The sequence below is a fragment of the Acinonyx jubatus genome, chromosome E1 (genome assembly GCF_027475565.1).
Source record: "Acinonyx jubatus isolate Ajub_Pintada_27869175 chromosome E1, VMU_Ajub_asm_v1.0, whole genome shotgun sequence".
Taxonomy (NCBI): domain Eukaryota; kingdom Metazoa; phylum Chordata; class Mammalia; order Carnivora; family Felidae; genus Acinonyx; species Acinonyx jubatus.
In genome coordinates, this window is record NC_069397.1 from 4,322,652 (window position 1) to 4,345,057 (window position 22,406).

Here is a 22,406-nt window from a genome sequence, read left to right on the forward strand (position 1 = left end):
AAGAGAACCAGGTAGAAGAAGAGAGAAATCCAGGCCATGGAACCATGCACTCCCTCATCCATGCATTCATTCACCCATCCATCCATCCATCCATCCTTCCATTCACTCATCCATCCATCCATCCATCCTTCCATTCATCTATCCATCCATCCTTCCATTCACTCATCCATCCATCCATCCATCCACTCACCTCCATCCATCCATCCATCCATCCATCCATTCACTGACCTATCCATTCATTTATCCATTCATTAATCCATCCATCCATCCATCCATCCATCCTTCCGTTCACTCATCCATCCATCCATCCACTCACCTCCATCTGTCCATCCATCCATTCACTGACCTATCCATTCATTTCTCCATTCATTAACCCATCCATCCATCCATCCATCCATCCTTCCATTCACTCATCCATCCATCCATCCACTCACCTCCATCCATCCATTCACTGACCTATCCATTCATTTATCCATTAACCCATCCATTCATCCATCCATCCTTCCATTCATTCATCCATCCATCCATCCATCCTTCCATTCACTCATCCATCCATCCACTCACCTCCATCCATCCATCCATCCATCCATCCATCCATCCATCCTCCCCTCCTTCCTTCCTTCCATTAATTCATTCATTCACCCATCCATCCATTTATCTATTCATTTACTCATTCATTGGACAAATACTTCCTGAGCACCTCTTACAGACCAGACACAGTTTTAGGTGCTGGGATGCACTGGTCACAAGACAAAAGGTCCACATCCCAGCGGGGCTTGCATTCTCATGAGGGCAGACACCCAAGCCACAACAAGCCTGACACACAGGTATGAGGTCGGGTTTTGCTGGAAGGCAGTAAGTGATGGAGAAGAGGAAGAAGAACAGGAAAAAGTAGGCATGGCAAGAGTGAACAAGATTTTGAGATGAATCGGTAGGTTACTCTTCTTGAGGGGGCTACTGTGACAAATGACCGCAAACGAAGGGGCTCAAACCGGCACAGATTTATGGTCTTACGGATCTGGAGGTCAGAAGCCTAGAGGGGTCTCCCTGGGCCGAAGCCAAGGTGTTAGCAGGTTCAGCTCCTTCTAGAAGCCCCCAGACAGAACCTCGCCCGGTTCAGTCCCCAGAGGCCGCCGCATCCCTGGCATATGTTCCCTTCGGAGCATCGCTCAACCTCCTGCTTCTGTTGTCACATCAACTGCTGACCTGGCCCTCCTGCCACAAGGACCCTTGTCATCTCAAGGACCCTTGTCATCGTGCTGGGCTCGTCCGGATAGTCCAGGACCCTCTCCCCATCCTGATAGCCTCAACTGCACCTGCAAAACCTGATTGCTGTGTCCCAGGCTCTAGACTGGACATCTTTGGGGGACCCACATGGGCCACAAAGACCCTCACGAGGAAGCATGCCTGGGACGTGTGCAGGGACACGGTGGAAGCTGGTGTGCAAGGGAAGGATGAGCGGGATGAGGGGGTGGGGTGCAGGCGCTGAGGTCACGTAGTGCCCCACCGGCCACCGTGAGGGCTTCCTCGACTCTACTCCACCATCGTGGGGATCCACCGCCACGTCCTGAGGACCCAAGTGACACAATCGGACTTGTTATGTAAGAACAACAGAGCAGGGAGCACCTGGATGGCTCAGTCGGTTGAGCATCCGACTTCGGCTCAGGTCCTATGTCACAGTTTGTGGGTTGGAGTCCAGCATCAGGCTCTATGAGGACAGCTCGAAGCCTGCTTCGGATTCTGTGTCTCCTTCTCTCGCTGTCCCTCCCCCCCGTTCATGCTCCGTCTCTCTCTCTCTCTCTCTCTCTCTCTCAAAAATGAATTAAAAAAAGAACAACAGACCAGGACCTAGCAGAGCATCCGGGCAGCCCCTGTGAGAAACCAGAAACACAAGGGTGGTGGCTTCGTCTCACCCAGAGGGGGCGGCGGTGGGGATGGCGAGAAATGGCTACACCTTTTTAAAAAATCTATTTGGAAGGAGGGGCCCACAGGCTTACCTGGCAAACGAAACCCAAGCAGGGGGAGGAAACAGGGGTGCCAAAGCTTTTGAGGGCTGTGAGCCACGCAGCTGGAAAGACAGGCTTGCCCGTTGCTGAAAGGCTGCAGGGGGCCCAGACCCGGAGGAAGGACCGGGCGTGACAGCTGGAGATGTCGAGCAGGCGGCTGAATCGGGAGGTCAAGAGCAAACCTGTGAGCAGAGCTTGCCCACCCTAAGCTGGAGGCTCCCACGGGGGAGCCCGCCGGCGGTCTGGGCTGGGAATCCGGGTCTGGCCTTGACCCGGAGAGGGATGGGAACCTCGCAGGGTGCGGAGGCGGCCGTGACTGTCCCGGATTAAGTTTGTGAGTCGGGCATCAGTTACAAGGCGAGATGACAGAGGCTGAGTAAACAGGGATTTCGCCTTAGCCCTCGCAGTTGCTCAACCAGGCTTTTCCACTTCCCACAGCCCACAGGGCGGGACGGAGTTGTGGGGCAGGGAGGGGCGGGCGGGATCCAGGAATGTGGTCCTGCCACGGCCCCCGGAATCCGTAGCTGCAAACAGCTCCACTCACTCACCACCTGGCCAGCCCTTGGGGCCCTCACCGCCCGCAGCGGGGATTCGGGGGAGCCCTCACGTGGTCCCTACTCCGGGGGCCAGTAAATCACGAGGACAGAGCGGAGCCGAGGGCAGGCGGCCAGACCGTGTGGGCACCTCCCAGAGGACGCGGGTCCTCCCCTCCCGCCGGACGCTAGCAAGGTGCTCAGACGGCAGTGTGTTGGCGGTAAGCGTGTCCCAGGGACAGCGGGCCAGTGCATCCCAGCACCTAAAACTGTGTCTGGTCTGTAAGAGGTGCTCAGGTGCCAGGCGCTTCCCGGGCACGTCCGCCCATGCGTCCGTTCCACAGATGTTTAGTGAGCACCTAAGGTGCCAGGCCCTGCTTCTGGACACTTGGGGCACAACAGTGAACAAAACAGAAGGGGCACAAAAAGCTCTGTCTTCAACAGAGCACACATTCCGGCATGCGGCAGAGCAGGGGGGAGGGGGCAGACAATAAAAATAATAAATAAGTAAGGGGGCACCTGGGTTGGCTGAGTGTCCAACTTCGGCTCAGGTCATGATCTCACGATTCATGGGTTTGAGCCCCGCGTCGGGCTCTGTGCTGTCGGCTCAGAGCCTGGAGCCTGTTTCAGATTCTGTGGCTCCCTCTCTCTCCCTCTCTCTCTCCCTGCCCCTCCCTCTCCTCAAAATAAATAAACATTAAGAAAAAAGATAACTAATTCTAGAAGGGTGTGAAGGAGCAGCAACTCAGTGTCTTCTGGGACTCCTGCAAGTGTGGCCATCACGAGGGAACACGAAGCCTACTGGAAGGCAGCACTGGGGGACCCTGCCGAGAACGTCTGGTTCTTGGTCCCCAGCCCGCCTCCTTCCCCCGTCACCACCATGACCACCATGACCTGGGTTAGTTAAAACTGTGCAGCAGAAACCACAACTCTGGAAGCCACCCACTGAATGGGGTGTCCCTGCAGGTGGCCCGGTCACCGACCCAAAGCATCTCCTGGGTTTGGGGCCCCTTCTCGGCCAACCCGTCAGGTCCGTGCTTCAGACGCAACATCCCCACGGGAAGTGCCAACCCCAGGACCGAGTGGGCCCTACGGGCTCCCATCTCCTCCCATCTGAGCATCTCTGTTAGGCGGGAGTAGCTGCTCTTGCCGGACTGGGTCTCCTCCCCGGGGCCCGGTGGCGAAGGACGGACAGGAGAGGATGTCATGCTTAGGGTCCCCACGCCTCTGACCACAACTTGGAACTCTCTTACCAGCGGTGCTCACCACGGGGGAAGTGCAAGTTGGGCTGAGCACCAAGGCTCTTCCTGTTTGGAGGACAGCCAAGGCTGACTCTGGGTGCACGTCCCTGGCAGTGTCTTGGCCCGTGGACCCTCCCATCGCCTCCCACTACGCATCCAGCTGTGAGCCAGCTGGCCCGGTGCTGGCCTCAGGCTCCAGCGGAAGAGACAGCCACCAGGAGCTGGTCCAGCCGCCGTCCACCTCCCTCTGCCCCTTGCCCTAAACTCTTCCGGTCTCCTCTACTCCCAAAGCTGTGAGGCCCTGAAAAGTTGGAACACCCAGGGTTTCCCTTCTGGTGCCACTGCAGACTCTCCTCCCAGCTATAGAACGGGACTCAACCCCCAGACCGCCTGCAGAAGGTCCCAGAGGCACAAGGATCATACTCTTCGGGGTCAGCATCTGGGGGCGGGCGAAGGAGGTGTGAAGAAAAGGGAGCCCCACCCCACCCCGCCTCACCACTTCCTCCCCTACTCAGCTGCCCCACGAAAGCAAAGGCCTGCTGGGACCCCAAGCTGGGGAACACCCAGCTTTCAAACTGGGTGTGCAGATACCTTCAGGATGGGGTTAAATGTAGGTGCTGAGGGGTCCCCCCTCCCCTCTGCGGGGCGTGGCTTCAGAACTACCACGGACACAGCAACCAGGGGTTCCAATCATAGGCTCCTGACAGGGATGGTCCAGGTACAAGCCCCGTCCCCTGCTGGCTGACGCCGAACAAAGTCTTTAACTTCTCCGTGACTCAGCTTCCCCATCTGTAAAATGGGCCTGGTAATACCTGGAGTGTGTTGTAAGGATCCAATGAGCTAATAAATGAAGGCACAGTGTTTAGAAAAGCTACGTGTTAGGTAAGCGTTGTCTGTTGTTATTATAGATCTCTGAACCTCTGGACCGACAGATCTATTCGAGAACGTTCTTCTATCCACCAGAGAGGCCACAGGCCCACTCGCTGGTTGAGAAAATACGGTGAGGAGCGGGTACAGACATACTGAAGAGCTAATCTGGTCCCACGGAGGTTGCTTACCTGTTCCTGGCCAAGCTCTGCCATAGACCTCCGAAGCCCCTTCCTTCCAACCAAGTCTAGAAGCCACTGAGACTGGGTTTCATGGGGGAAAACATGGGAGGTGGTGAAACATGGGACTCTCTCTCTGGAGAGTCTGCTTTCTCGTCTGCAAATGGAGGTGGTGATGCTCTCCCACCCCCACCCAGGGGACCGTGCCTCGGAAACGGTCAGCCCTGTTTCCATTCATCCTGGCCTCCCCTGGGGGCGGGGGTGGGGGCTTACACTTCTAGTGCTTTCTTCCTGGAAGAGCGGCTGGTGCCCAAGCCACTGTCTTTCAGAAACCCTCGCAGGGGCGCCTGGATGGCTCAGTTGGTTAAGCATCCAACTTTGGCTCAGGTCATGATCTCCCGGTTCGTGAGTTTGAGCCCCGCATCGGATTCTCTGCTGTCAGCACAGAGCCTGCTTCAGATTCTGTGTCCCCCTCTCTCTCTCTGCCCCTCCCCTGCTCATGCTCACGGCTCTCTCTCTCTCAAAAAAAAATTAATATTGAGGCACCTGGGTGGCTCAGTCAGTTAAGCATCTGACTGTTGGTTTCAGCTCAGGTCATGATCTCATGGTTCTTAAGTTTGGAGCCCACACTGGGCTCTGTGCTGGCAGTGTGGGGCCTGCCTGGGATTCTCTCTCTCTGCCCCTTCCCCCTTCCAAATAAATAACTTAAAAAAAAAAAAAAAAAAGACAATATTTAGAGGCACCTGGGTGGCTCAGATTGGTTAAACGTCTGACTCCTGGTTTCAGCTCAGGACTCACAGTCTGTAAGCTCAAGCTCTGCCTCCGGCTCTGTGCTGACAGTGCAGAGCCTGCTTGGGATTCTCTCTCTCCCTCTCTCTCTCTGCCCCTCCCCTGCTCACACTGTCTCTGTCTCAAAAATAAACTTAAAAAAATAAATAAAAGTAGGAGTTAAAATTATAAAAAAAAAAAAAAAAGAGAGAGAAAAGAAAAAGAAGAAGAAGAAAGAAAGAAAAAAAAGAAACCCTCGCAGGTTGAGACAGAGCCCCAGATACTGAAGCATTTCCCCAAACACATGCATTTATGCGTGTGGCCCCATTCAAATACTCAATTCTCAGGACAGGCAAGGAGCCACCAGGAAGGTTCACCAGGAGCCCCCCGTCAACCCCTGGCAGGGGCAGCCTCACCCCACGGCTAGTGGAAAGCTCCCCCAGTTCACGGCGGAAAACCCTAGCTTCCTATCCCACCTCCACTGCATGGGCAGCTTACTAACACCCGGCTCAGCTTTTTCAACCAGAAACCCCAAACACGGCCTCACACAGTTGTAGAATTAACTGAAATACGTACAAATGTGCATGTTGAGATTTCTTTTTTTTTTTTTTAGGTTGAATGAGAGACTCCATGTTCAGCCACACAAATATTTTTAGATCTCTTGATCTGAATGCCTGTGAATGGAAGTGTCCCCACCAGGCTGCCATGGGCTCAACACTCCTCTGAGTCACCTGACAGACCCGGGAAACCAAGGAAGTCTGTTTTCTTTTTAGAAATTTTTTTTTTAAGTTTGAGAGGGAGAGAGAGACAGAGCTCGCAAGCAGGGAGGGGCAGAGAGAGGGGAGAGGGAGAACCCCAAGCGGGCTCCACGCCATCAGCGCAGAGCCTGATGCGGGGCTCCAACTCACAAACCATGAGATCGTGACGAGCTGAAACCGAAAGCTGGATGCTTAACCGACCGAGCCATCCAGGCGCCCCAGGAAATCTGTCTTCAAACACCCTACTCGGAGCAGTGGCACTGGTGCTCCACGTGCATCAGAACACCCCCACCCCGAAGAGCGTGTTAAACAGATTTCCGGGCCCTGCTGTCAGTGCCCGACTTAGTAGATCCCGGGTCCGCCCCGAGGATGTGCATCTCGAGCCAGCTCACAGGTGATGACGCTCACAAAGCTGGTCCAGGGACCACGGTATGAGAAGCCTCGTCCTTGGGAACCAAAGGCTAGAAAGTACACTAAGGATCACCCAACCTGATCACAAGGGGAACCCAGCAACGCTCACCACCCGGCACCCGGGTAAGAGAGCCTGGTCTATTAAAATGACACGAGGCTGTTCCATCTGCACCTCAGACACAGGTGAGGCTGCTGGGGGCCCCTGCTGGTTCCTGCCTCCTCTACCCTGGGCGGGGGGCTGTAGAGGGAGGCCACCGAGCTGCCATCAACACCCATCCCCTCAAGCCCGGGCTCCATCCCTCCCTCCCTTCCAGGAACAAACAGGAGTGGCTACTCAGGGGAGGTCTCAAGGCCGGGAGGGCGGAGTCCGAGGCCCCAGGGAAGAGAAGGAGCAGGGCACAGCCTTGGGGCAGCTGACTCCAGGCCAAACCCCTCCATGCGGAGCAGAGCCTGGAGACGGTGGTCTGGGGGGGGGGGTGGGGGTGGGGCATACACGCACACTGCACCCAGTGTCCTGGCCGCACAATGCACAAGGGGCCGGCGGGGCAGAAAGCCAGGGTCCACTCATGCCAGTACCATCTGGGAGCCCTTGCCAGGCCTCCGAGGGCCCACAGAAGAAGCTGGACTCTGTCCTGGGGCACAGTCGGGCTCTATTCTTATCTCAAGGGGGAATGTGTGACTCTCCTTGCAGTGAATGGGGGCCCCCGGTGAGACGGAGGAGGAAACAGAGCCATCACTGTGCCCCAAGAGGGCTCCCCACGCGGCTCCCGGCTCCGACCAGCCCCTCGTGGCGGGGCCTTGCACAGCCTCCAGCAAGGAGAGGCCAGGCCGGCGGCAGACGAGGAACCGGGCGGCCCCAGGCAGCCTGGCCCTCACTCACACCGCCGCACACACAGGGCCTAAGGGAGACCCGCAGAGGACAGGGTCCTAGAGGAAACACAGCTTCCATGCACAGCTCCTTACCCCATCCCAAAGGAAGGAGCCCAGAGATGCTATGCACCCCCCACACAGGCACAAGGCCCTGAGACAGATACGGCCCCGTACCTACCTCCCCATCACCATCTGCACTGGCCAGATCTCATCCAGCGCTCCCTTTAACTTGACGGAAGGAGCCACAGGAGACCCGTGTGATGGGACGTTTGTTCATCCAACACCTCTAGATGTCCCAGGGCAAAGGGACCACCCACATAAGAGCCTGGGTTACCACCGTATCCTTGGGGACCCACATCACTCCCCTCTGGGGTCTGCAAGTAGGAAAGTACCCTGCGGCAGGTTAAGGGACAAGTGGGGGTTCCAGAGAAGAGCTGGAGGTCAGGGAGACGGAAGAGAAGTTATGTAAGCTGGAGTAACCCGGGGAGGGCTTGAAGTAAATATTGACTCATCACCCACCATGCGCCAAGTAGGAGGTACAAGCATGCATCTTCCCATTTGAAAGAATTACTGTGATGCAAGGATCATTGTGCCCATTTTAAAGGTGAGAAAACTGGGGCGCCTGGGTGGCTCAGTCGGTTGAGCGTCCGACTTCGGCTCAGGTCACGATCTCATGGTCCGTGAGTTCGAGCCCCACGTCGGGCTCTGGGCTGATGGCTCAGAGCCTGGAGCCTGCTTCCGATTCTGTGTCTCCCTCTCTCTCTGACCCTCCCCCGTTCATGCTCTGTCTCTGTCTCAAAAATAAATAAACATTAAAAAAATAAAAAATAAAAAAAAAATTTTTTTTTAAAGGTGAGAAAACTGATCCACCAAGGAGATAAGAGCTTTTCCCTTTTCCTTAGGTCGTTAACAGAGCCAAGAGTTGGGGACACAGGCCTTCGGTCCAGCGCACTTTTTACGTTGTATCAGCCCACATCTCAGTGCTCATGGGGTCTGGAAGGACAGGCAGCAACAAGGCACAGGAGTGTCCCAGGCACGGTGACCCAAAAGAACATCAGTTGAATTTGTTGCTACAGTTTTTCTTTTACATTTTCCTCTCTAAAAATAAGTGGGGGGTGGGGGATAGAAGCAGGGTGCTCCTGTAGGTCTGAAAATCCCCGTTTGGGCCAGCAAATGGGGCATCAGTCACGCTCAAGGACTGTGGATCGGGTGCACGCTTTCTGAACAGCAACTGACAGCACGGGTCAGGATGTATGCCGCAGGCAGACACGTTAACCAGAAGATCACTTCTTTCTCCCCAGAAGAGCAGTCTCCATGCAAGGAGATGCCGTCACAAGGATCATCAGTGTTGGTGATTTTTTTTTGTAATGTTTATTCATTTTTCAGAGAGAGACAGACAGACAGTGCGAGGAAGGGAGGGGCGGACAGACAGAGATGGAGACACAGAATCTGAAGCAGGCTCAGAGCAGTCAGCACAGAGCCCGACGCATGGCTCGAACTCACGAACTTGAAGTCAGAGGCTTAACCGACTGAGCCACCCAGGTGCCCCCTATGTGCCAGTGATTTTAACAGCAAATAAAGGAAGCAACCTCAGCGTCCATCACTAGGGAATTATAAATAATAACGAGTTCATCCAAATAACGAACGGATAGCAGAAACCAAAAATCACCTGTTAGATACACATACTAAGGTAGAAAGATATTCAATAAATATTGAGCGTAAAGAAAAAACCAGGTTGCACAACTGCATGTCTCATGGGACTAAAAAGGGGGGGGGGGGGAAGGAGACTATTCTCTTTCCCAGCAGGATGAAAGGACGGAGTGCTACAGAGGGTGATGGGGGCAGGGTCCCCATGGTGCTGGGAATGAGGCCAGGGTGCAAGGGGCTCAGAGGTCCAGGAGGTGGGAGCTACTGGAGAAGTTAGGCTAAGTCCCTGCTTAGTTTCGTCCGGATCAGCCTTAAACGACTATGAAAACATCCGGAAAATATTTAGCTAGTACATCTTGTCGAAGCCCCTCCACCCTGCTTTGTTTATTAACACTTCCTGCCTCCCCCCCCCCCCCCCAACCTTCACACACCCGGGACCCTCTGCTGCTGGATTCCGATCATGAAGCCATGGGGAGTTTGGACAAGGTGTCCTCTGGGAGCTCCCGGGGTCCGCACACGGAGAGTGTTGGCGGTCCAGACTCCTGTGCCACCTGGCTCACCCTGAGAGCCCCCCAATCCCCAGGGGACCCACAGCAGGGGCTGAGTCTGGACACGCTATGCAGGATCCCTGGACACCAACTCCCCAGCAGCGACCGAGCCAGTGGCTCAGGGAGGGCACAGGTTAAGTGGGCCTTTCTTGCTGGGCGGGGCGCTGAATCTCAGGCAGGGAAAAGCCCCTATTCTGACTCCTCCTTCTGTGGGGCTCCTCAGAGCTCTCAGAGAGGAAACCCGAGAAGAATGAATGGGTGTGAGGAAGAGGGACAGAGAATTCACATGCACACAGGTGCCCTCAGGATCCCCTGCTGCTCCCCAAACCTCCACAGAATTCAGGGAAGCTGTTCACTAGTCAAGCAACAGCTCTGGTTTGAGGGCTAAGAGCCAATCCCAGGGCAGAGCTGTTAGAAAATCTGCTCCAGGGGGCGCCTGGGTGGCTCAGTGGGTTGTGTGTGGGACTTTGGCTCAGAGCACTATCTCCCAGTTCGCGGGTTTGAGCCCCACATTGAGCTCTGTGCTGACAGCTCAGAGCCTGGAGCCTGCTTTGGATTCTGTGTCTCCCTCTCTCTGCCCCTCCCCTGCTCATTCTCTCTCTCTCTCTCTCTCAAAAAGTAAACATATACATATATGCAAAAATATATATATACACATATATATATAAGCAAATATATATATACATATATACACACACACACATATACATATACATACAAAGCAAAAAAAAGAAAATCTGCTTCAGAACCAAGCAGATGCCAATCAATTCTCCTCCCAACGACAGCAGATCGGACAGAGCCAGACAGTTCTGGGTTCAAATCCCGACTCCACCCCTTCCTATGCTGGATGGTTGCCCTTAATCTCATTGGGTCTCTGGTCTGCTTGACTGGAGGGTACTGGGAAGGTAGACCGGACACAGCACCAGAGTCTAGGAGTCTAGAAACCCAAGGGTGAATACAGGCTGCTTACTGGATTGGGCCACCTTGGGTGAGTCACCCCCTGTCCCTAAGACCCAACTTCCTAAGCAGAGAAAGGGTTACAAGGAGGCTGCTGGAAGGTTCTGAGCAGCACACGGCCGTTGTTTTTTAACGTGGATCAATACCAGCATTATAAGATGGGGAGATTTCAGATTTCCGGCTGGACATGCGTTCCCTACATTTGGCTACTACGGGCTGTTTCCAAAATCCCTGGGATCTCAGCAGCCTACCTGGCCCCTGACATCTGAACCTGTCTGAACCCCCATCTGTGGGACGATCCAACATTCTGTGATTGTGGGTATCGGCCCCACTCTGGACACTGGAATTAACTAATAAATGGTGAGTGGGTGGGGCGCCTGGGTGGCTCAGCCAGTTAAGAGCCTGACTCCTGGTTTTGGCTCAGGTCACGATCTCATGGTTCGTGAGTTCAAGCCCCATGCAGGACTCCGTGCTGATGGTGCAGAGCCTGCTTGGGACTCTCTCTCTCTCTCTCTCTCTCTCTCTCTCTCTCTCTCTCAATAAATAAATAAACTTAAAAAAAGTTAAAAATAAATAGTGACTTGGTATCAGGGAGGCACCAGGGAAGGAGGCAGCTTTGCCACCTCAAACCCCTCCTTGGACCCAGCTCCAGCTTACATCAGGGAGACCCCTGGTTCGCGGGGGTCACCGCATGGCCCTCTCTCTGTGGCACAGTCTGCAGTGTGAAGCTGGGCCACCTAGGGGTGGCCGGCCAGGGGCCTGGGCTTTTGCTTAGCTAGCTCCCTGGTCTGGAAGAGACCTGGGTTTTTTTGGTCCTGCAGGCAATGCTCACTTTTTCTTTGTTCCAGAACCCTCACCATCAACAGCCCCACCCAGCTTCCCTAAAAGCATTTCAACTGTGAGCTCACCAAGGGACAGACTCAGAGCCCGAGGCTACAACTCTTAACTTGAGAACTTGACTTTTTAAAAAGCTTGAACCTGAACCAGGACGGAGAATTCCCCCAAGTCCTGATAATGGGATTCCCCTCCAAGAAGTGAGCCTCAGTCTCCAACCCCGCCCCCCAACCCCGCTCCCGATAAGCCCCTGAGACCGGTCAAGTTCCAACCCGGGCTGAGTGGACCCCGGCAGAAAGCTCTGAGGAAATCCTGGAACCCCAAGCCTCTCCCCGGAAAGGCTGATGAGACAGAACCACACAAAGATCGGAGCCAATTCCAGAACCACCTCCAGGAGCAGGAAAGCAGACACAGAGTCAGGGTTCTAAACATCTGGGGCTTAGCTAATGCTCCGCTCTTGGGTGTTCAGCTTGGCCCGGGGGTGCGGGTCCAGCCTCCCGGGAGCCGGGCCAGGCCTGGGGAGCCCAGCACACGGCCCTGCCCGGGCTGGGGCCCCAAGTCACACGGGAGGCCGTGGGTGCAGCCTCCAGGCCCACACCCATGCGTGGGAGGCAGAGGCCTCTGGGCTCCAGGATTCTGTTCTGCAGTGGAATCTTCTAGGAGAAAAAGAACTCCCTAATCCGTCTCTGGAATCCGGGCCAAGAAACAACTTGTGCAGAGTCCCACAGACGGCTGCTCCCTGTGCCCCCCGGGCTGTCCCCACACTGACCTCCTGCCCCTAAGGAAGCACTGGGGGAGCGGGGAAGGCAGGACATGGGGCTCCCAGACTTGATGCACTGGGCTCAGCTTTGCAAGCTACACAGTATGGAGCTCCAGAGCAGGCTGAGGCCAAGTCCCTTCCCCGCTCCCCCCACAACAGGGCCAGAATAATACAAACTCCCAGATCATTACTTCATCCACTCAACTGCCCTGTTTGTTGCCTATTTTCAGGGCAAGTTTTCATTGAAATCTTGTTGTGAATCCGAAACAAAAGCACTTTTTTTTTAAGGGTAAGTGATCCTTGATTGATTTGCTCTCTCCCTGTGGGTCAGGAGACTGACAAGGGGATGCTTCCTCACCCAGTGACTTAAATGAATAACGTACTTAAAAGAAGCCTTCATCGCCTGGGTGGCTCAGGCGGTTAAGCGTTAGACTGTGGCTCAGGTCATGATCTCACGGTTCATGAGTTCAAGCCCTGAGTCGGGCTCTGTGCTGACAGCTCAGAGCCTGGAGCCTGCTTTGGATTCTGTGTCTCCCTCTCTCTCTGCTCCCTACCCCTCTCAAAAGTAAATAAACATTAAAAAAAAGTTAAAAACAAAACCAAAGCAAGAAGCCTTAAGGATAAAAGTGCCAAGACCATAAAATGGAAAGAGGACAGCCTTTTTCAACAAACGGTGCCTGCACAAGACAGTCACATGTAAAAGCATCAAGCTGGACCACTTTCTTACGCCATTTACAAAAATTAGTGCAAAGCATGGGCCACCTGGGTGGCTCAGTTGGCTAAGCATCCGACTCTTGGTTTGGGCTCAGGCCGTGATCTCATGGTTCGTGGGTTCAAGCCCCACATCGGGCTCCATGCTGATGGTGCAGAGCCTGCTTGGGATGCTCCCTCTCCCTCTCTCTGTGCCAACCCCACTCATGCTCACTCACTCTCTCAAAAATAAACTTAAAAAAAATTAATGCAAAGCAGATCTAAGTTCCATATGGAAGTGCCAACACTATATATACAACTCTTAGAAGAAAACAGGTGTAAAAATCTTTATGGCCTCAATTTGGCAATAGTTTCTTAGGTATAACAACGAAAGCCACACGCGAAAGAAAAAAAAGTGCGTAGAGTCGACATCATCTAAATCGAAAACTTTTGTGCTTCCAAGGACACCATAAAGAAAGTGAAAACACAACCCATAGAGAACAGAAGGAAGTTTCTGCAAATCATAGATCTGGTAAGGGACTTTTACCTGGAACATATAAAGAACACTTACAACTCAGTAATAAAAGGGCATCGGTTATTTAACTCAAAGAAAAACGGGCATAGGTTCCGATACGACCTTTCTCCCAAGATAACGTGAACAGCCAGTAAGCACTGGAAAAGATGGTCGTTTGTCATGAGACTTCAGGAAAATGCAAATCGAAACCACAACGAGGGGTGCCTGGGTGGCTCAGTCGGTTAAGCATCCGACTCTGGGTTTCCGCTCAGGTCATGATCTCACTGTTCATGAGTTCGAGCCCCACGTGAGGCTCTGTGCCGACAGCTCGGAGCCTGGAGCCTGCTTCAGATTCTGTGTCTCCCTCTCTCTCTCTCTCCCCTCTCAAAAATAAATAATAAACGTTAAAAAAAACTTTTTTAAAGTGATTGATCTTTTTTTTTTTTTAAGATTTTTTTTATTTTTAAGTAACCTCTACACCCATTCGGGGGCTCGAACTCATGACCCCAAGATCAAGAGTCACATGTCCCACCGACTGGGCCAGCCAGGCACCCCAAAAGCAACTTTAAAGTCTCATTAGGGGTGCCTTACTTAAGCATCCAACTGCTGACTTTGGCTCAGGTCACGATGTAGTGGTTTGTGAGCTTGAGCCCCACCCTGGGCTCTGCCCTAACAATGTGGAGCCTGCTTGGGATTCTCTCTCCCCCTCTCTCTGTCCCTCTGCTGCTCATATGCACTCTCTCTCTCTCTCCCCCAAAATAAATAAACTTAGAAAAAAATTAAGTCTCTTTAAAAGGCAGGTGGCAGGGGCACCTGAGTGGCTCAGTCAGTTAAGGTCATGATCTCTCAGCTTGTGAGTTCAAGCCCCACGTCAGGCTCTGTGTTGACAGCTCAGAGCCGGCAGCCTGCTTTTGATTCTGTGCCTCCCTCTCTCTCTGCCCCTCCCCCACCCTCTCTCTCTCTCTTTTTCTCTCCCTCTCTCAAAATTAAATAAACATTAAAAAAATTTTTTTAATAAATAAATAAATGGGAGGTGGCAGGGGAGAGGGGAGGTGAGGACTTCACTCCCAGCTGGTAGCAAAAAACAAAACAAAACAAAACAAAACAAAACAAAACAACAACTTAGTCTTACCCTCTCTTTCAGTCTGACTCACGGGCAGTGACAGCAACACAATGCCTTCCTCCCTTTCTCCAGTGGGTTTCAATTCCTCCCAAGCACCACCCCCCCCCCCCCACCACGGCTTGGGTCTTTCTCCCCTGAAGGCAACCTCCTCCAAAAGACAGATAGACCCTCATACATACATCCTAGAGATCAGTCCTTTTTCTCCTCCTCCTGAAACCGCCCTTCCAGACTGCTCCCTCTGCCCACCACTCAGACTGCCTCCCCACAGGGAAGACTCACCCCGAACCAATACAGGCGAGGCCTTCAAGCCCTGCTGTTTCATGTCTATGGTCCCGATTTCGCCTTTTAGTGTCATTTTTAACGTGTGCTTTCCAGTGTCCACGTGGTCGAAACCAGCCACGTGGGGTAGCACAATTCCTTCATTTTCTCTCCTATCAGGTACCACCTTGTGAGCTCTGTGCCCAGCAAGCAGGAAGGTTGCAGAACTGGGGCGGAGGGGGGGGGCAGGGGGATGGTGGGGGCGGAGGGGGGGTGCCCACCAGCCCCAGTGGGGGGTTGCACTGCTCTGAGCTACATGCCTCCGCTTTAGGAAGGAAATAAATTCTCAGCAGAAGATCAAAGGGAAGAAAACTAGCAGAGAACAGTGGGGGGAGACCTGAAGCCTTAAGAGGGACAGAAGAGGCTTTTTCCAGTTCCGAGTTGGGGTAGTTGAGAGAGCACGGGTATAAATTAAATGACTTGGCCCCACTGGAGCACGGGGGTGGGCCCGGCCCTAAGAGCACAAAGAGCTGTCTGAGGGAGGACCGGACGCCCTGAATTAAAGCAAAGGCCTCCCGAATGTTGTCTGTCTTTTATTAATGAATCACGATGTCCCCGATGGCCAAGGATTCCATGACTAACACCGACTCTGACCGGCAGCAAGGGGCCAACGTGCTTGTCTTCCTTGCCGAGCGAACCCCACAATGACCCTCGGGGACAGGGGGCGCTGGGGCAGGCCACACCACGGCCTGAGTTTCTGAGCTCGGCCGCAGGGCAGAATGTCTCCTGCAGACGCCCAAACCCCACGGTGAGTTTCATCTCTCCGTCCAGCCAGCCGTTTGTGGAGACGGGCTGGGGTCCTCAGTTTCCCCAGACATAGCGCAACGCAGGCCAGATGGCCCCAGACCGGAAGGAGGGTGGCGGACACATTTTCTCTCGGCAGGAAGGGCCAAGCAGCCGTCTCTAGATGAGACGTGCAACTTGTCAGGAGACCCCTGCCAGGCGCCTTCTTCAAACCGGACCCCAAATCTGGTACCTCCCCCCACCTGTGCGGCTGTCATGCACCCCTTCAGGTCTGCCTCCCTCCACCCTTCACTGGTTTCCATCCACTCTCCACAGGCAGCCAGAGTCACGGGTGTAAGACAGGAAACCGGGTCATGTCCCCCACGGCTCGCAAGCCCAAACGGCTTCCCTTTACCCCTCAAAAAGGGAGAGTCCTTTTACAGCCCACGAGGTCCCGCATTACCGGACCCTGCTCAACCTCTCAGACCTCAAACTCTTTCCCTCTGCTCCTGCCTGCTCGCTCGACTCAAGCTGCAGTGGCACTGCTATTGTACCTCAGGGCCTTTGCACTTGCTGTGACTCTTCCCCCAGACCTCCATCTGGCTCATTCCCACTCTCCAGGTAGTTCCCTGCTCAAATGTCACCTCACTGAGGTCTTCCCTGACTATCCCACTTAAACTCGGCCTCCCCAGACTCTGCCTTCCTCTCCATGCCTCTCCATGCCTCTCCCTGCTTTACTGATCTTCCCAGCACTTATCTGTTTATCAGAATGTAAGTTCCACTGTGCAGGAAACTCATCTGCTTTGTCTACTGCTGTGTTCCCAGTGTCTGGAACAATGCCTACCCATTGCACATCACAGCTGCTCAATCAATATTTGTTGGATCAATGAGCGAATGAATGAAAAACGAGTTGCTGGTTGATGGTAAGTAGGATCACAGTGTCCCCTCACTTTACACATTTTTCATGGTTCTTCTACAGATGGGAAAGCACTTATATCAATGTGGCAGAAGGGACTATGGATTCATCAACCATCCTTCCAACTCGCCAATTTTCCAGATGAGGAACGCGGCTGTGGGATATCGTTAAGGGGAGTGACGAAACGTACCGCGCTGTCCAAGGTCAAATTCGTAATCAAAAACCGAACCAGACCTAGCATCCAGGTTTCCCGACACTCTGCCCTCTCCTCTTTCTACCAAGTTGCCTCTAACGTCAACATTCTGTCCTGCTAGAAAACCTATTAACATTGGTAATCGTATTACTTTTTCAAGCAGGCTTCATCATGCCCAGCGTGGAGCCCAACACAGGCCTTGAATTCACGACCTTGAGATCAAGACCTGAGCCGAGATCAAGACTCGGACACTCAACGGACCGAGCTGCCCGAGCATCCCTCGTTATTATTTTCTTTAATGAAAATATACACAGTCATCTTGAGAGATTCTGGCATCCTTCGATAAAATTCCACGTCTATCCGCAGCTTCAAAAACCCCTCTTCTTGGTATTCTTACACTCCCCAAAAAGACCCAGAAAAACACACATAAAAAGGGTATTAAACTGCTAAATAGAAAACACACATGCTATCTAAAACCAACAGCCAGGATGAGACTTATGAGGAAACCCCAAAGGAATTCCCACTTAAAGACAGAACACAACTCTTGCATGAACCTCCTTCCGGAACCCTAGAGCATCAATCACCAATTTAAAAACATAATTAAATTTTATTCACAATCACCAGAAGGAAGGTCCACTTCCTGGGGAGGAACTTGATGGAGGGAGTACCCCAGCCCTCTGTGAAGAAGCCACTTATTGGGGAGATAAAGTGAAACTTAATTATGTGGAGATATGATGTTCCTGGAGAGCATCAAGAACGGTGTAAGTCTGAGATTTCTTACCCTCCATCCAGGAGTCAAGTGGGACGCTTGACATCCGTTAATAACCCTGCACAAAGAGGGTATTAGTGTCATTATCCGCACCCTTCATGGAAAAGGCACAGATCCGATGGGTCTCCCTAATTTTAGGTCATTCTGACTCTCCAACCTACAGTCTTCCCACCTTCTGGTGGGCAGCATGATGGACTTCTAAGGCATCAGCTCGGCGAGGCCGAACTTCACTTTCTCGCATGTTTTGGGTTAGTGCGCGCCATAGGAAGGTTCCAGGGAGTTCTGGAGGGAAAAAGGGAGGCGGCAGCCACACCGGAGCTCATGCACGCCGAGGTCAACGTGCCTCAGACCCTCCTTCAGCTTCTCCGACTCGTGGACCAGACATGCGTATGGCTCATTCACGACCAAGGCCCGGCTTCCGCGGGACGCCCGTACCACCAAGGTCAGAGGCAGTTTCAATCCGTTCCCATGGGTCTCCAGCTCCTGATCCCCCCTTCCTGACTCTAAAGAAACAGGGATGGTGTATACTGTAAAGTCGTATGCTGTGTGCAGGCACAGGCTGAAATCACAGGGGCTCAGACATAAATAACGGGTCCCCCAAGCAGGGGTGGACACACACAGGGGGTCACTGTCAGTACTGCTGGTGGCTGGACTGACCGTACCCTGGCCTGCACCCAGCTGGGCCCCTCTGGAGACCCAGAGAGGTGGCCCCAGGGCCCTGGCCCTGACTTACCCCTGGAATTTCCTGCCTTGGGAGGCCACATCCAGGGGACATCAGAGTCACTGTTTGAATGAGCATCCAGGGAGCCCTGAACAGATGCTGTGGATACCCCAGGTCATGTCCACATCCTGAAGCTCTGAAATCTGTCTTCCAGAGAGCCCAGCTCCAAGAAAATGAAGGGCAGGGAGAGAGGGCAGTGGAGTGGTCACCCCAGATAAGCAGGCCTAACAAGACAGGGTCAGAGGCAGGGCTATTTGTAATGACGGAGGCTCCCCATCAACGTTAGTTCTGCTGAGAACGAACCCAAGTGACCTTGGGAGAGCTCTCTAGAATTCCTCACCTTTAATATCGATGGGGGGCGGAACGCCTGGGTGGCTCAGTGGGTTAAAGCGTCTGACTCTTGATTTCAGCTCAGGTCATGATCTCACGGTTCGTGAGTTCGAACCCCTCATTGGGCTAACAGTGTGGCACCTGCTTGGGACTCTCTCTCTCCCTTTCTCTCTCTGCCCCTCCCCTGCTCTCGCTCTCTCTCTCTCTCAAAATAAATAAACTTTACAAAAAAATTCTTTAAATAAAATGGATATAACAAATACCTCACAACACAGGGTTGCAAACAGGGTTGTTGTTGGTTTTTTTTTTTAATTTTTAAATAAAATAAAATAAATGTTAGTTATTTCTGTTAAGATTATCGTCACTCTGCAGGGGCGCCTGGGTGGCTCAGTCGGTTGAGCGTCCAACTTCAGCTCAGGTCATGATCTCGCGGTCTGTGAATTCCAGCCCCGCGTCGGGCTCTGTGCTGACAGCTCAGAGCCTGGAACCCACTTCGGATTCTGTGTCTCCCTCTCTCTCTGCCCCTCCCCCACTCATGCTCTCTCTGTCAAAAATAAATAAACATTTAAAAAAAATTTTTTAAAAAGATTATCACTCTGCAGAATAACATTTTCACAGCTCACAGCGGTAGGTCAGTAAGTTTACCTAAGAAACCGGGATGGTGCATACTGTAAAGTCGTATGCTGGTCACAAAGACGACTACTTACCAGACTAAAGGCAGGTTGTAAACTCTTCAAATTATCTGTACAAACATATGCACCAAAATGAAGTCAATAAAACAGACTATACGGTAAGTGTATGGCAAGTACATATTTTTAAAGGTTTAAAAGCAAAAACCTAACAAGCAATCGTAATTCTTATAGAAAACGATTTTCGGATGTCCCCAATATACTCCAAACTTCTGTAAATTTTGTTACTTTTTTAAAAATGTTTTTTAATGTTTTTATTTATTTTTGAGATAGAGTGCGAGTGGAAGAGGGGCAGAGAGAGGGAGACACAGAATCGGAAGCAGGCTCCAGGCTCCGAGCTGTCAGCACAGAGCCCAGTGTGGGGCTCAAACTCCCAGACCGTGAGATCATGATCTGAGCCGAAGTCGGATGCTTAACCGACTGAGCCACCCAGGCGCCCCTAAATTTTGTTACTTTTTAAAATCCTACACAACCTTGGGGTGCCTGGGTGGCTCAGTCAGTTAGGCGTCCAACTCTTGATTTTGGCTCAGGTCGTGATCTCACAGTTTGTGAAACAGAGCCCCACATTGGGCTCTGTATTGACAGCATGGGATTCCCTCTCTCTCTCTCTCTCTCTCTCTCTCTCTCTCTCTCTCTCCCTCCCTCCCCCTCTAATCCCCTCCCCAATAAATAAATAAGCTTTAAGATACTTAATTTATAAAATTGGGACACCTGCATGGCTCAGTTGGTTAAGCATCTGACATCAGCTCAGGTTGTTATGATCTCACGGTTCATGAGTTCAAGCCCCACATCGGGTCATATGCTGACGGCTCAGAGCCTGGAGCCTGCTTCGGATTCTGTGTCTTCGTCTCTCTCTGCCCCTCCACCGCTCACGCTCTGTCCCTCTCTCTCTCAAAAAAATGAACATAAAAAAAGCCATACAGCTCTGGGTGCAGGCACAGGCTGAACTCACAGGGGTTCGGACAAGAATAACCAAGTAATACAAGCTGTGTCGCCCCACAAAGTCTGTATGTTGCAGTCCTAACCCCCTCCCCCGACACACCCCTCGGGATGTGACCGTATTTGGAGACAGAGCTTTAAAAAGGCGATTAAGTCAAAACGGAGTCCTTACAGTGGGCTCTAACTCAACACGACTGGTGTCCTCACGAGAAAAGGAGGTCAGGACCCACGGGCGCGGAGGGAAGGCCACGTGAAGACTCAAGGAGAAGGCGGCCACTTCTCATAGGCCACAGAGACAAGCCTCAGAAGAAGCCAAGGCTGCCGACGCTTTGATCTTGAACTTCCCACCTCCAGAGCCCTGAACATGTTTTGCTTAAGCCTCCCAGTCTGTGCCACTTGATTCTGGCAGCCGAACAGACCAGGACAGCAGGGAAGGACAATGATCACAGCACGAGAGGCCCCAGGATGCGCTGCTGGGGGCCTCCGTCTACCAGATGGGGGTGAAACGCACGCAAAATTGTGAGATCAGCCCAAGGCAGACAATCTCTGCAGAAACGATTCTGGAAACGAGTATGTGTATCAATGGCTATCTATGGATGTTGAATTTCTAAGAAAAAGTATAGCCTTTTTTTTTTTTTAATGTTTATTTCTTGAGAGAGAGAGTGCGAGCGGGAGAGGGGCAGAAAAAGGAGGAGACACAGACTCCAAAGCAGGCTCCAGGCTCTGAGCTGTCAGCACAGAGCCCGATGCGGGACTCAAACTCACGAACGGGGAGATCATGAGCTGAGCCGAAGTCGGATGCTTAACCAACTGAGCCACCCAGGTACCCCCCCCCCCCCCCGCAAAAAGCATAGTCTTTCTTTAAGTGAGAAGAGAATTATATGGCAGACACAGATAGCCAGATCCAGAAACGAAACCCCTCAACAGAGATGCCCAATTTGATGAGGAAGGGGGGAAGGCACAGGACAGAAGCCACTTGGTAGCAAAGATCATGAGTGTTTTCTAGAGATGCCCAAGGTAGTTTCCGGAAAGGAACATATATGGCCGGGCCATTCCACTGAGATCATACGAGAAAGGCTGGTTCCCCCAGGCAGAGGGGGAAGGCCTAAAGGAAACCCACAGCCCATCACTGGCACTTACCCCCTCACTCAGCTCAGGGCCGCAAACATGCTCTGTCTGGGGCTGTGTGCCAGGGACACGGGGACAGGTACTGGTAAGAAATGCTCCAAACACACCCAACAGAAAGGAAAACAATCTGTACATCAGAGAAAGCACAGGGAAGGATGTGGACAGAGAAAAAGAGAACCCCCAGCTCCTGTGGAGTAAGTCATGCCCATGTTAGTCTAAGTGAATGGTGTCCAGGGAAGCTCGGGCAGCCTGCAAGACTGGAGACCCCCCCCGACACCCCAGACCCTTCATTTGAAAGGTCAGTTAAGGCAAGAAGCCGCAAAGGTTTGGAAGAAACCGTCAAGGCTCAGAACCTGACACTGAAGCCCCGCCCAGGGCCCAGTGGGCTGTCAGTTACACCACAGAGATTTAGCAGAGCCCACGGCCCCCAGGACCCCGCTCCGAGTTCCTACCAGCGTGCCAGCCCAATTGGTGGCCTTATCCTGCCTTGGAGAAGAAGACGGGCACTCTGGGGGTCCTGTTCCTGCCAGGGACACCACACCACACCTTTGCTGGGCAGATGGAGGGGCTGGGTCAGCATGGGTGGCCAGAGTCAGCGCCTGGCAGGGATAGGCGTTTACAGCAATGCCTTCTGAGCCCCCCAGAAATGAGGGCCCTCTCCCAGGCTTCAAAGGACTGGAGCAAAGTCCTGGGGCTCAGGGAAGGGCAGAGGCACATTCATCTGTCCCCGTGGGAGCAAGAACCAACATCTCAATGAAGAGAGTTTGCCCCTGCACAGTGGTCCAAATCCAGGGTCATTCTAAAAAGGGTCCAGTGTGCGAGCCCCAGGCCCTTTGAACCAGCAGGCATTCATCACAGAAGCCTGGCACCTGTACCAATGGGACCCTCAGGGACATGGTGACCACAAAAGACAACTGCAAAACAGCATCCATGTTCAAGACCCCACTCCAGACTCAAGAAGTCCACTTACAAAC

At 52.9% G+C, this 22,406-nt stretch overlaps 1 protein-coding gene across 2 annotated transcripts in view; it reads right to left on the bottom strand.

Annotated features, from left to right (window-relative positions):
- GAS7 (growth arrest specific 7) overlaps positions 1 to 22,406 on the bottom strand; it is a 216,248-nt gene that overhangs the window by 152,698 nt on the left and 41,144 nt on the right. The window contains exon 1 of one of the 2 annotated variants that reach the window (XM_027047367.2): positions 1,998 to 2,710. The exons of the other annotated variant lie outside the window; for it this stretch is intronic. The gene's annotated coding sequence lies outside the window, so the exon portion shown is untranslated. Of the gene's footprint in view, positions 1 to 1,997; positions 2,711 to 22,406 lie in introns of those variants that run through there. 2 annotated transcript variants of the gene reach the window in all.